Source organism: Panicum virgatum, chromosome 7K (assembly GCF_016808335.1).
Source record: "Panicum virgatum strain AP13 chromosome 7K, P.virgatum_v5, whole genome shotgun sequence".
Taxonomy (NCBI): Eukaryota; Viridiplantae; Streptophyta; class Magnoliopsida; order Poales; family Poaceae; genus Panicum; species Panicum virgatum.
In genome coordinates this window covers 11,871,713-11,883,317 of record NC_053142.1, presented here as the reverse complement: position 1 = coordinate 11,883,317, position 11,605 = coordinate 11,871,713, and the positions used below count along the sequence as shown (strand labels likewise).

Genomic DNA, 11,605 nt, shown 5'->3' with positions numbered 1-11,605 from the left:
TTGTTTGCTACTAATAATGGCAGGTTATAGCACTCACCGCTTTGAGACTACAAAGTTGCATGAGAGCAACACCACTACAGCTACAGTTCAACCAACAGGTCATTCTAAACGATCCCCCCCACCTACTTATGATGGTATATGTGCTGAAAAATACATTGAGTGGGAACTTGCAATTGATAATATTTTTTCACAATGTTGTATGTGTGAATGGAGAAAAATTCAGAATGCCACTAGTATTTTAACAGATAGTGCATCAGTTTGGTGGGATAAGTTGTGTGAATCTGATAAACCTAGAACATGGAACGACATGAAAACCCTTATGGGAGAAACTTTTATTCATGTATCTAGTTGTGAAGATAAGGTGCATTCTTTGGAGGATACATCCCTTGTTGTATGCCCTTCTATGTCTAACATTTTGCAGACCAACCAAGTATATGAGAAAGACACGAATGGCATAACAGGAGACGACATGGTTGCTGCACCAAATTTAATACAAGAGCCATCCATTGCTGTCACACATCATAGCTGAGCAGGCGACCAAAGGTACTAAATTTTGTTCTACTACACTCACAGAAGGTGAGCATTCTGTTGACGTGCTGAATTTTTACACCAATGGTGCTATTCTAGAGCAACTATTAGTGGAACCTTCTCTTGATTTACCTTTATCACAAGATAATTTTCTTGATGTTCCTTGTGAGAATGATGATGTGCATGATAATATTTATATTATGCCCCTGCAACCATTGATGAAAGATCATGCTATATGTGTATTGGAATCAAACACTTGTGCTGAAAATAGACATTTTCTTCACATTACTAGTGATGTTGATGAGCTCAAATTGTTGTCTTCTTTAAATACTTTGGGCTACATTGACTTTGATTGTTGGTGTAACCTTAATTATTTGGAGGAGAAACTTTTTGCATATGCTGATTTGCCATGGTTTTAACGTACATACTGTGGCATAACCACCCAAATTAATCCGGCTCAAGTGCACTAGTCATCACCTTAAAGACAATCCGACTATCACACACTTCAAACGGAGTAATCTGACAGTCCAGTCGGGTAATATCCCGATGAAACCACTTGAACTAGGATCGAACAAAGCATACATAAAACCCGCACGATGGCGAGCCCAGAGTTTACAACATTCCATAACTTTTACATCACAGTCTTAAACTGTATTACAAACCCAGTTTGAAATTCATAAAGGTAGTTCAGAGTTTAACTGCAGCGGAAAATAAAGCGAGTTCTAATTGACGATACAAGATGCCACGATGAAGCCCGTACATGACATCACTCGTTGGTATCATCATTGGTCGGAGTTGTATCCCATTCAACCGACCAACCAGGAGGAAGAGTGCATGGCCAAGTCAGACTAGCAACTATGTCCTCAAAGGTCTCACCTGAAACAAAGTAGAGCCACAAGCAAGGATGAGTATACTAATACTCAGCAAGGATTACCCGACTAGTGGAATATACTTAGCCGATATCTAGATATGCAAGACTTTTGGCTTGAGGGTTTGTTTTGCCGAAAAGCAACAAAGAGTATGTCCTTACTTTCAAATTTTTGCTTCAAAATTCTAGTTCAAATAACCATTCTAAGTGAGCATCTATTCAATAGCATACATGGTGGAAAACAATTATCTTCATCATTCAACCATCTTCATCATCATCATGTTCAGCTTCTTGCTCTATGTGGTAAAAGGGTCAAGCGGTCTCAATGACCGTAAGAAACGGATGATTCGAATCAAATTTTGTTAACCTTGCAAGGCAGACATAAACACACGCATGGGAACCAAGTCACCCACGCAAGTTTTTCCCTTTCTTTCTAGCTTGTGGATCAGGGTCACCCCCCTCGAGTACAAGAGGTCCACGAACCACGGAATGACGTCGGGCGTGGCTGCTCCTACACTCCCATGTGCGCGCATGAGAACAAGGTTCAAAGAGGGTGAGAGAAAAGTCCACTCCCTGGGCCAATCAGGTACTTAAGCTTACCGATTACCATATTTCTCGGCATGTGGTTAGTACATTCAAATACTTAATCACCACTACCACACACACATGAGTTGTTGTGATGGTAACAAGTCATAAATTAATTCACTATAAAGTTGTAATCCAATCAACTCAAGTGATAAAGTAAAACACTTTTACCTACATTTCATTGGGCAGTTATTTATAGAGTATTATTTGACCTGATTTAGTTCACAAAGGAACGGGGTGGTTTTTCAAAATGTTACTGAGTCATGCAACACAAGTATTCTAACAAATACTAGTCAATCAAGGATATACTACAAATACAGTTGCCTATATCCACTGGTCATGATATTTTTACACAAGGTTAAAAACTTAATGAACAGCCTACTGCAAAAATTTCAGATAATTTCATGTAGCAGATTAACCATGAAAAATAAAGTAAACAACTACTTCTAGAAAAATAAATAAATTGTACAGACCAAACCATGCAAGTAATGGTAATGAAACTTTAACTGAGTGTTTATGATCCTAAGATTAGCTTACTGTAAATTTTTCAGATTTAACTCAGCTATATATAAGGCATGAAAAATAAAACATGATATAGCTGCATGGACCAAGATAAATTTCCACAGACATTTATACTAAGTTCCAGAGGGCTCAAAACTTACTAAAATGATTATGTACTCAAAGACAAGCTCTAGTAAAAATATTAGATTTTTCCCTGCAGAGAAACTATTTTTCATGATTTAGTACATTTCTTCCTACCATAAATTAGTTGGATCAGTTTGACTTAACCAAAAATTTCCAAAATTTTTCTATGGTAACTTGGCGTGAGGTATTGTAAAAATTAAACTCTTGGAACACAGTAGAGAAAATGTAATTAACAAACCTATCTAACATAGGCATACATCAAGATTTAATTAAACCTATAGCTAGACATGTCCACTGTCTATGAATTTTTTTTACAAAGCTAAACTTCTAGCTTGTAGCACTCTGGCCAAAAATTGCTACCAGATCATGAACAGAACTTGAGATCTAATTAAATGCGAAATAAAGTTGCATTTAATCTAGATTAAAAACAAGTGAGAAAATGAAAAAGTGCATGTAACAAAAGTTGTAGATCTAGTCACAAGGAACTCAGAACAGTTGAGTTTGTATTTTTCTAATTTTTCTACAATTTTTAAACAAATTTATAAACTCACTGAAAAGGATTTTAAAACATGAGATAAGATATCACAAATAGGTCCCTGGAAAGATTTAAAAGCTTCACAGATAAAGCCCTTGGCTGGAGTTTGGTGGAGGGGCAGGCCTGGCCGGCCAAAATCCGGCGACTCTGGTCGCCGGCGGCGAGGGGAAAGAGGGGGGAGGAGCAAGAGGAGCTCGCGAGCTACCTCGTGGTGTGCTCGGTGTGGGTTGGGACGGCTAGAGGCGGCTCGCCAGCGTAGAGAAGGGGCCGGCGGCCGGTCTGGTCGGCAGCGGCGGCAATGGCGTGCGTGGATGGTCTCGGGCACAAGCAGAGGCCGAGCTTGGCCTTTTATAGGGGCACTAGTAAGTTGGCCCATGCTAACGCTAAGGGTAAAAAAAACAACACATGTAATATTTATATGTAAGTGTGCTCGTGTTAACGCTACGGATAAATTTCAGACATACAAAGCCATTACATTGTTCTAGGCCAAACTATTGCTACACAACCACATTCATCCCCACGCTCCATCCGCATCTGCTCTCTTCGCCTCCCTCGCGCAGTCCCCAACTGCCACCACCTGCAGGATTCCGCAGCCGTGTGCACCGCCCCTGCGCGTGATCGAAATCAGTTTAGAGATCATAACAGAAAACAACGTTTTCTTTTATGTGCAGGTAAAGTAATTTCGTTTGAAAATTGAAATGCCTCAAGTTAGCCACAATTGGCAGTGTCATCATCACAATATATGAGAGGTATAATACAGCATTTCTTTTTTTGCTAACTGAGATATGCAAGAAACAAAGATTGTATAACCAGAAAATCAAACGGATGTTGTAATTCTACATCCTTGTGATTCATGGTGGTGATGACAAAAGAAAAAGGCAAGGAGGTTAACATAAAAAACAATCACACAATAGAGTTTTCTACCTCGACCAAGGAGAATGGTGAACCAGTAGTGCCTCCATTAGCTGCTGGGTTGACACTGCAAACTGCTTGTTCCAGGATCATTAATATTCACTCCCTTCGGGCTCTTACCTGCAAGAAACCCTGCTCTTGAACCCATCCAAGCAAGTTATGCCATCATTTTTCACATGCTAAAGAGTTATAGGACAAGGAACATCTAGTTTGAATGAACCAGCAAGAATTTAACAAACAATGAGCCATCATTAAACTTTTGTAGAAACACATATCATGATGACACTTCCATTGGCTGAAATTATAACAACCAAGTCCCAACTATATGTATCAGCATTTACCTCCACATGAAAAACAATTTGAAAGTATCTATACTTCACTACGATGAGGACCATTTCAACAACCTAAAGAAAATCACCTGACCAGGTAGAGCTGGAAAATTGGTGCGTTGAATCTTACCTTGCCAGTGCAAGCTTCCTCTCCTCTTCAGATGTAAGCTCTTTACATGTCTGTCTAGTGCAAGCTTCCTCTCCTCTTCAACTCTACCTTGCCACCTGAATGTACCTGGAGTCCTGGACACAGGGAGGGAGGCTTACATTGTATGCCAGCAACAGTAATAACTAATAAGAGAGAAGAGTAGAAATTAAGAGAGGCGAAACTGGAACTTCTGCCATGCACTTGTGCTAGTAAATATAATCAAGTGGTGTTAAGTTCTTGGCAAAAAAAATCATCCTGGAAAAGACAGGTAAAGTTAGTCAAAGACTTCAGATGGACTGAAATGCAATTAATAGAACTGACAAAATAGAACTGGTTGAGTTTATGTTCACAACTTCAGAATAAACAAGACAACAACAGAGAAACAACCAATATTAGCAGTTGCAGGCTTGCAACACACAAAAACACTATACTATATGGACAAGTGCGCTAGCGAAGTTTCTTCAGAAATAAAAATCTTGCTGCTTATTAATTCGATTTCCTGTATAAAACAAATTAATTGTCTACTGAGAGGCACCATGGGCAGGCGCTGGACACCGGTGCCACGACCGACCGGCCAGCGCCTCCATGTGCACGACGCCCGTAGAGCAGCAGCAGCAACATACAGTTGAGGACCCGATTCACACAAGATTAGACCATTGATACGCCACCCATGTTCTTGACCTTAACTCAAAACAAACAAAACCAAGTAGATTGTGATAACAAGTAACAAGTTACAAATCTGAAGCACCAAAATTGTACCAAGACAAAGTTAACTCATGGCAGACTTAAAAAAGATCTGCATCAACATATTAACAGTTACTGCCAACATGAAATCCCCGCTCCCTCTCTCTCTCTACAAATAAAAATTCACCATATGTTAGTATTGTTTGACAAACATGACATATGAAACATGGATATCAGGAAGCATGACACCCTATGAAGTTGTAATACCTATTATTCTGGTAATATATATTCTCATATTATCTGGTTACGAAGCATGTATAAGTGAATCTGCGATAGAAAAGAGCTCTTTTATATTTCTAGATATGTACTTAGTTGGCCAAATCCACTGCTAAAAAAATAATGAGTTGATCATAAATAAAACAGTTAGTTACTCTCCTAAGCAGTAACCTATCATGGTTCCAATGATCATAAATCACAGAAGTAGAAATCTCTCAAATGACAGGCATATTCAAGAAGCAATAAGCAATCGGCACACGTCCCTCTCACAAGGAGATATCGACACGAATAACTGCTTCTCCTCTGCGTTTACCTGCACAGGAACTGGTGGGTGGGCGCCGACTGTCGCAGCGCAGCGTATCAATGGCTGCGCCGCCGCCGGCCCTCATGCCAGCATGGCACAAAAGCTACGCCGGCCTGCTGCGCGTCCGGCCAGCACCTCCTCGCAAACGAGCGGCGATGCAGGAGGCCGCGCCAGCGCCGCCGGAAAGGTGAGGGCCGCTCCATGTCGCCCAGACAGAGGAACCCGGCGTCAAGGCAGATCCAGCCAATAAACTGAATCGTTTATTGTAACTGTATCGATTAGTACTTTTACAGTGATATAGGGCCCTTGTTCTTGTTCTACTCGACTGTGGCGATTATATTAGTCCTTTCATGTTCAGAGCTTGAACCTTTTATTATCCTATTTTTCCTCATTTACATCTGCAATTTCAGATTGTGTTCTTATTATTTTTGCTTGTGTTCTTCAATTCGCTTGCAGGAAATTCAATCGGGTTGTGCTCGGTTGATCACCTTTGGAGCAGCAGTGTAACGGTTGTGGGTTTTGAATCCTTGCTGGTTAGAAACCTTGATCGGTAGTAGAACCGATAATGTAAATTGATTTATAGAAATAGTTGCAAACATCAGGTGAGGGTAGAAACAGTATGTCTAACATCGATTGGACACGGTAGAAACACTATATATAACGTCTATTTGAGGCACCACATGAGGGTAGAAGCGCTATAGCTGACATCAGTTCGAGACACAACGTGAAGCTAGAAACACTATATATAATTTGAATATTTAATTTTAATTTTGCATTCAAATTTGAATCATATTTAATTTTCAAATTGGATTCAATACATAGAAAACATATTTCATCTAAAAGAACATTCAATCCATAGACAAATTTATATAAACATAAATCTCATCATAAACTGTCATAGTCATAAAAGTATAATTCAATCATGCACATTCCAATAATAAACGCTACATATGTACATGACACCTTATAAAAGTTGCTTCATTAGGGTAGTCCCAGAAACTACTACTAGTTTGTAGCCCATCAGAGTTTTATTTACATAATAAAATCTATGAAACGGACCAACATTTGTGCTGCCAAATATCATTCCTTTGTACATCTGCGATAGTCTCAGGATAGTCGAGCTATCGCATACATCATTTTCATACCATGAATTAAATAAAAGTACATCTCATATCAGAGTATTTATTACATAACAGGGGCATAAGCCAGTACAAGTCCACTGGACTGAATCAGAAAATGAAAATGCAGCATGAAGATGGAAGCTGGGAACTCATCCGATGGGCAAAGACTAAGTGCAGAATGATCCGTAGCCTCAGGCCAATCCATCATCGAAGTTGTCCCCGTAGTCATCAACTGAAAGCACGTAGGTATAATGAGCACGCGAAGGCGCACCCAGCAATACTCCTCCACTTTCAGCGCTGTAGTAACCAAGGAGTTTGAGTCTGGGGAATTTCAAGGATAGATAAGGGCTATTTTGCGAAAATAGCAGTTATCCCTATGTTAGAAACCAAATCAAGTTTTTCATCACAAGGGGGGAGGGGGTTGTTTTTCCAGTATAGTTAGCCGGAGACTCACACTCCACGCTATCTCAGCGTCCCGCTAATCACAAATCTAGGCCGGAAGTAACAGACAAATAGAAGGGAAGAGGAAACACTAGTGTGGGCTGCTTTCTCCAATGGATGTCCATGACCGAGGACACGGCGAAATACTTAATTTTCCACCCAGTAGGGGTTATACATCTGTACCCACAAGAAGCATCACCTCGCCGACCCATCAGATGATATCAGAAGACACTCCCTCGTCAAACTAGTGGACTCCTTCCGGGTCACTACCCTCCAGGTTGGAAAGCACCACATGCTCCGGACTTGTGTCGAGATCTATCTGCCTCACAAAGATATGGCCAAGACATGGCACAAAGCCTACCTCCACCTTAGAGCCAGACCTCTCCTAATCACTGCACCCTGCTTTTCCTGTAGTGATGACCAGAAGATCCGCTCTAGTCCAAGAAGTCCACACTCAATCGTGACTTGTAGTGTGCATGCTTACAGAACCTAGGAGACAGGGGTCAACTACTAAGTCCTTAGGGTTGACCAGAGCAAGTTTCTCCATACAGGCAAGTCAACACTCCACCCTCAACACGGGATACTCCACCCTCAACACGGGATCCCTGTGCCTACTCTGGGTAGTCCTGCTGCTCGTAGCCTGGGTCCTCCGAGGGGCCCTACGGGAAGTCGTGGTATTTGGGGCCATTCCTCGCATGTCACCACCGCTACGACCACCACCCCGCCACCACCGTCGCCGCCGGCGGAACACCTTCGCCGTCACGCCGGCCTCACCACCAGCATCACCGTGGTTGCGTCATCGCCATCCTCCGCGCCGCCGCACACCACCGGCTCGCGATAGCTGCGCCGTTCGTGCCACGCCTTCTATGTCACGAGGTGCGCCTCGTCGCGGTGATCCTCCTCGTGCCACTCACTGTCCCTGGCAACCTCGCCACTGGTGGTACTGTAGCCACCATTCTGTAGCTGGCCCTAGACCCGCAAGATAGAGACAGTGAGATAGAGAGGGTATGGGAGGGGTGAGTGAGAAAAGTATTCGTTGAGAAAATAGGTCAAAATTTCTAGAAAATTGGTAAAATGTGTAGAAATTCATAGGAGTATCCAAAAATTTCAAATCCAATTTTGTTAGATACCTGGAACTGAACTCTATTGCAATGGATAATTTTTTCCATGTAGTTATATTTCTATTTTAGCTGTATAATTAATTTTTCAGTTTTGTTGTAAATGCAATAAATTCAAATATAATTGTCCAAAAATTAGTTTAGGAATTTTAACATGTATGTCATGCATAGAGATAACTACAGTAAAGTTTCTAGTAATATTTCATGTCTCTATATTTTTGTACACTTTAGATAATTCTATTGTATTATTAAATGCATAGTAAATATGTTGTATGTACAAAAATTACAAACAATTCACATTAATTGTAGAATATTATCTCATATTTGAATGTAAATTATTTTTGTTTAGAAACTGCTTTAAATTTAGTGAATGTAATTCATTTCGTCATAAAAATTTGTTAGATGGCACGTGACTGGATATAAGCTCCGGATCGAACTACCCTAGCGTTCCTCGTTGGTCTCCTTGAGTTTCTGCGTGCATGCCAGAACGTTAAAAGAAATTTCATATCGTGCCTGTGCATTGACTGCAAGAACGTGAAGAAATTTTCTGATACGAAGAAAATCCACTCGCACATTCTAAGGAGGTGTTTCAAGGCAGGGTATACATGTTGGACCGAGCATGGGAAGAAGGAATCATGGAGGATGATGCAGACGATGATGATGAAGATGTTTGGAATAATGTGGTGATGGATGATGGCATTCAATTTGATGGCCCTACGACTAATGTGTCGGATGAGCCTCAAGTGGAAACCAATCTCGACCAGATGTTGCGTGAGGGTGGCCGTGACCTGACCGATGAAAGGGACATAAAGAAGTTCAAGCGGTTGAAAGAGGATGCAAGGAAACCTTTGTATGCAGGGTGCAACGATGGAGACTCGAGGGTGCACACGACACTGTCACTGCTGCAGTTGAAGGCCAGAAATGGGTGGTCAGACAAGAGCTTTGGTGAACTACTTGGTGTCGTAAAGAAGTTGCTCCCCGAGGAGAACGCACACTACTATAGAAATCTAAACCAAGGCGGGCATAATGGCTTAACCGAGGTGGTTTTTGCAACCATCTCGGACACAAGGCCATGGTTAATCGTGACCTTTACCGAGGCGGTCATGTAACCACCTTGGTTAATAGTTTAACAGAGGCGATTTTTTGTGTAATGCAACCGCCTCGGTTATTAAGTATTAACCGAGGCAGTTTGTTTAAAAAAACCGCTTCAGTTAATACATATTAACCGAGGCAGTCAGTCATTATTTGCACGCCTCAGTTAAGGTTTTCCAAAATAAAAAAAAAAGCTTACTTCATTTCGAATTTGAATCTGAAAACAAATTTGACAGCACATACAAATCAGAAAATACATGTATGAAGGATAAACACACACACACACACACACACACTGAGTGAATATATTAATTACATTCATGCATGTCACACACTGAGTTCACAAAATCACATCAAATGTTCACTAAGCACCTACTCGAAGAGGTCCGGTAACTTGTAGTCGTTCAAGTCGAGGTCGGTTCTCCAATTGCGTAGCTTCACGTACTTCTCCTCCATCACTAGCTCGCTCTTGGCATAGAAGAACTTTCCATCAACATGACAACATTCGTCGGTGACAACCTTACAAATGTCGGATACTGTTTGAGTGATTGTTGAATTGTCCACCATTGACCTTCGCCACCATGCTATAGATTTTTTGAGCTACCGCCAGCTCGGTTGTATGCTTCGCAAGACCCGAGGCACGCACAAGCATAGTATCCACACAAGACCGAGCCTTCAGGTTGCTTGGCGCACTGCATGCATGTAACACATAGTCATTAGAACACATAGATAGCATGCATGATGTAGTAGCACATACAATTCTTCATACGTACCGGGAATTGTCGCCTAATGCGCAATTTTTGTGCCATGCTTCTGCTTCTTATGCTCAGACCTCCGATCATAGCAATCGGGGTCTTCCATGTATTTCCTGTAAGCACTGTATGCCAACCACTAGTGTCAACAACAAATTCAATATACACTTTGAGTGCATAAAAGAATCTGTCGTCACTTACTATCGTAGACAGAATTCAAAATCCTTGTACCCTTTCTTGTTCATGTTGCACAAGGAGTCGAATATGACAACCTTTCCATCCCGAGGATAGATGCAAAATACATCCCAATGGCCCATGATGCTGTTGACGCTCCTTAGCGCCCCAATTTATGTACCGCAAGCGCACGGATCATGGTAGCTTTTCCCTTAGAGTACTCCCCCAAGGTTTATCAATCCATGGACGGACAAAGAACTACCTAAGGTTTTCCATCTAATCTAATGTATCTATCCTAACATGAAGCATGAATTGCACATAAAGAGTAAACCTTTGATAGATATGAGTGTTGTGTAAATATTGATCTCATCCATGAACATAGGTGTAACCATAGCAAAACCAAAGACATGACCTAGGCCTATCGTCATCTAGTTGTAGTTCAAGCTAATGAGCAAATAAATCATGCATCTCAATCAATAGCATCTTTAAATCAAAACCTCCAATCCAACCCCTCGGGAACCCCCTACTCAGGCCACGCCCTGTCACGATGCTCCCTTTGGACAAAAGCATCCCGAAGCACGCTAGACATGTCGAACCCCCTTGGGTAGATCCGGTATGAACTCCTAGCCACCATAGCTACAAGAACACCCCATGCAATCTATCTCGAGAATAGATCTAGGAATAAGCGCACCCAAGGCAAGAATGAAATAAAAAAGGAGAGACATGATCGCTAATAGATTCGGAAGACATGATTATCATTACTCACATAATAGATTTGTTTAGATCATCACCGCCGTGTGCACACCATCGATGAATCCAACTAGCTCATGAACTCCGCCATGGCACAACCATGCAAGGAGGCCATGGCGGCTAGGGGTTGCCTAAGCCATCTCCTAGACAACTTCGAAGACTTACGGCGGCCGTCGTCTCCCTCCGGTCTTGGCCCTAGGTTTTCGTCGAGTTCTGGGTGGATGGATGCCGCGAGTTGAATAAGGTACGAGCTATTTATGAGTCGAGGAAGCCACCGGTCGAAGGGGAGGCCAAACCGCCTCGGAAGCGGGCTAGGCCGGCTGGCTCATAGGCCTAGGCCATC

General features: G+C 41.8%; 1 long non-coding RNA gene across 1 annotated transcript; it reads right to left on the bottom strand.

Annotated features, from left to right (window-relative positions):
* Positions 1-3,552: 3,552 nt before the first annotated feature.
* On the bottom strand, positions 3,553-5,382 carry LOC120639795. Its single transcript, XR_005661670.1, has 3 exons — positions 4,533-5,382; positions 4,086-4,205; positions 3,553-3,769 (listed from the first exon to the last, which is right to left on the bottom strand). It is a non-coding gene; the product is annotated as an uncharacterized LOC120639795 (long non-coding RNA).
* Positions 5,383-11,605: the final 6,223 nt, after the last annotated feature.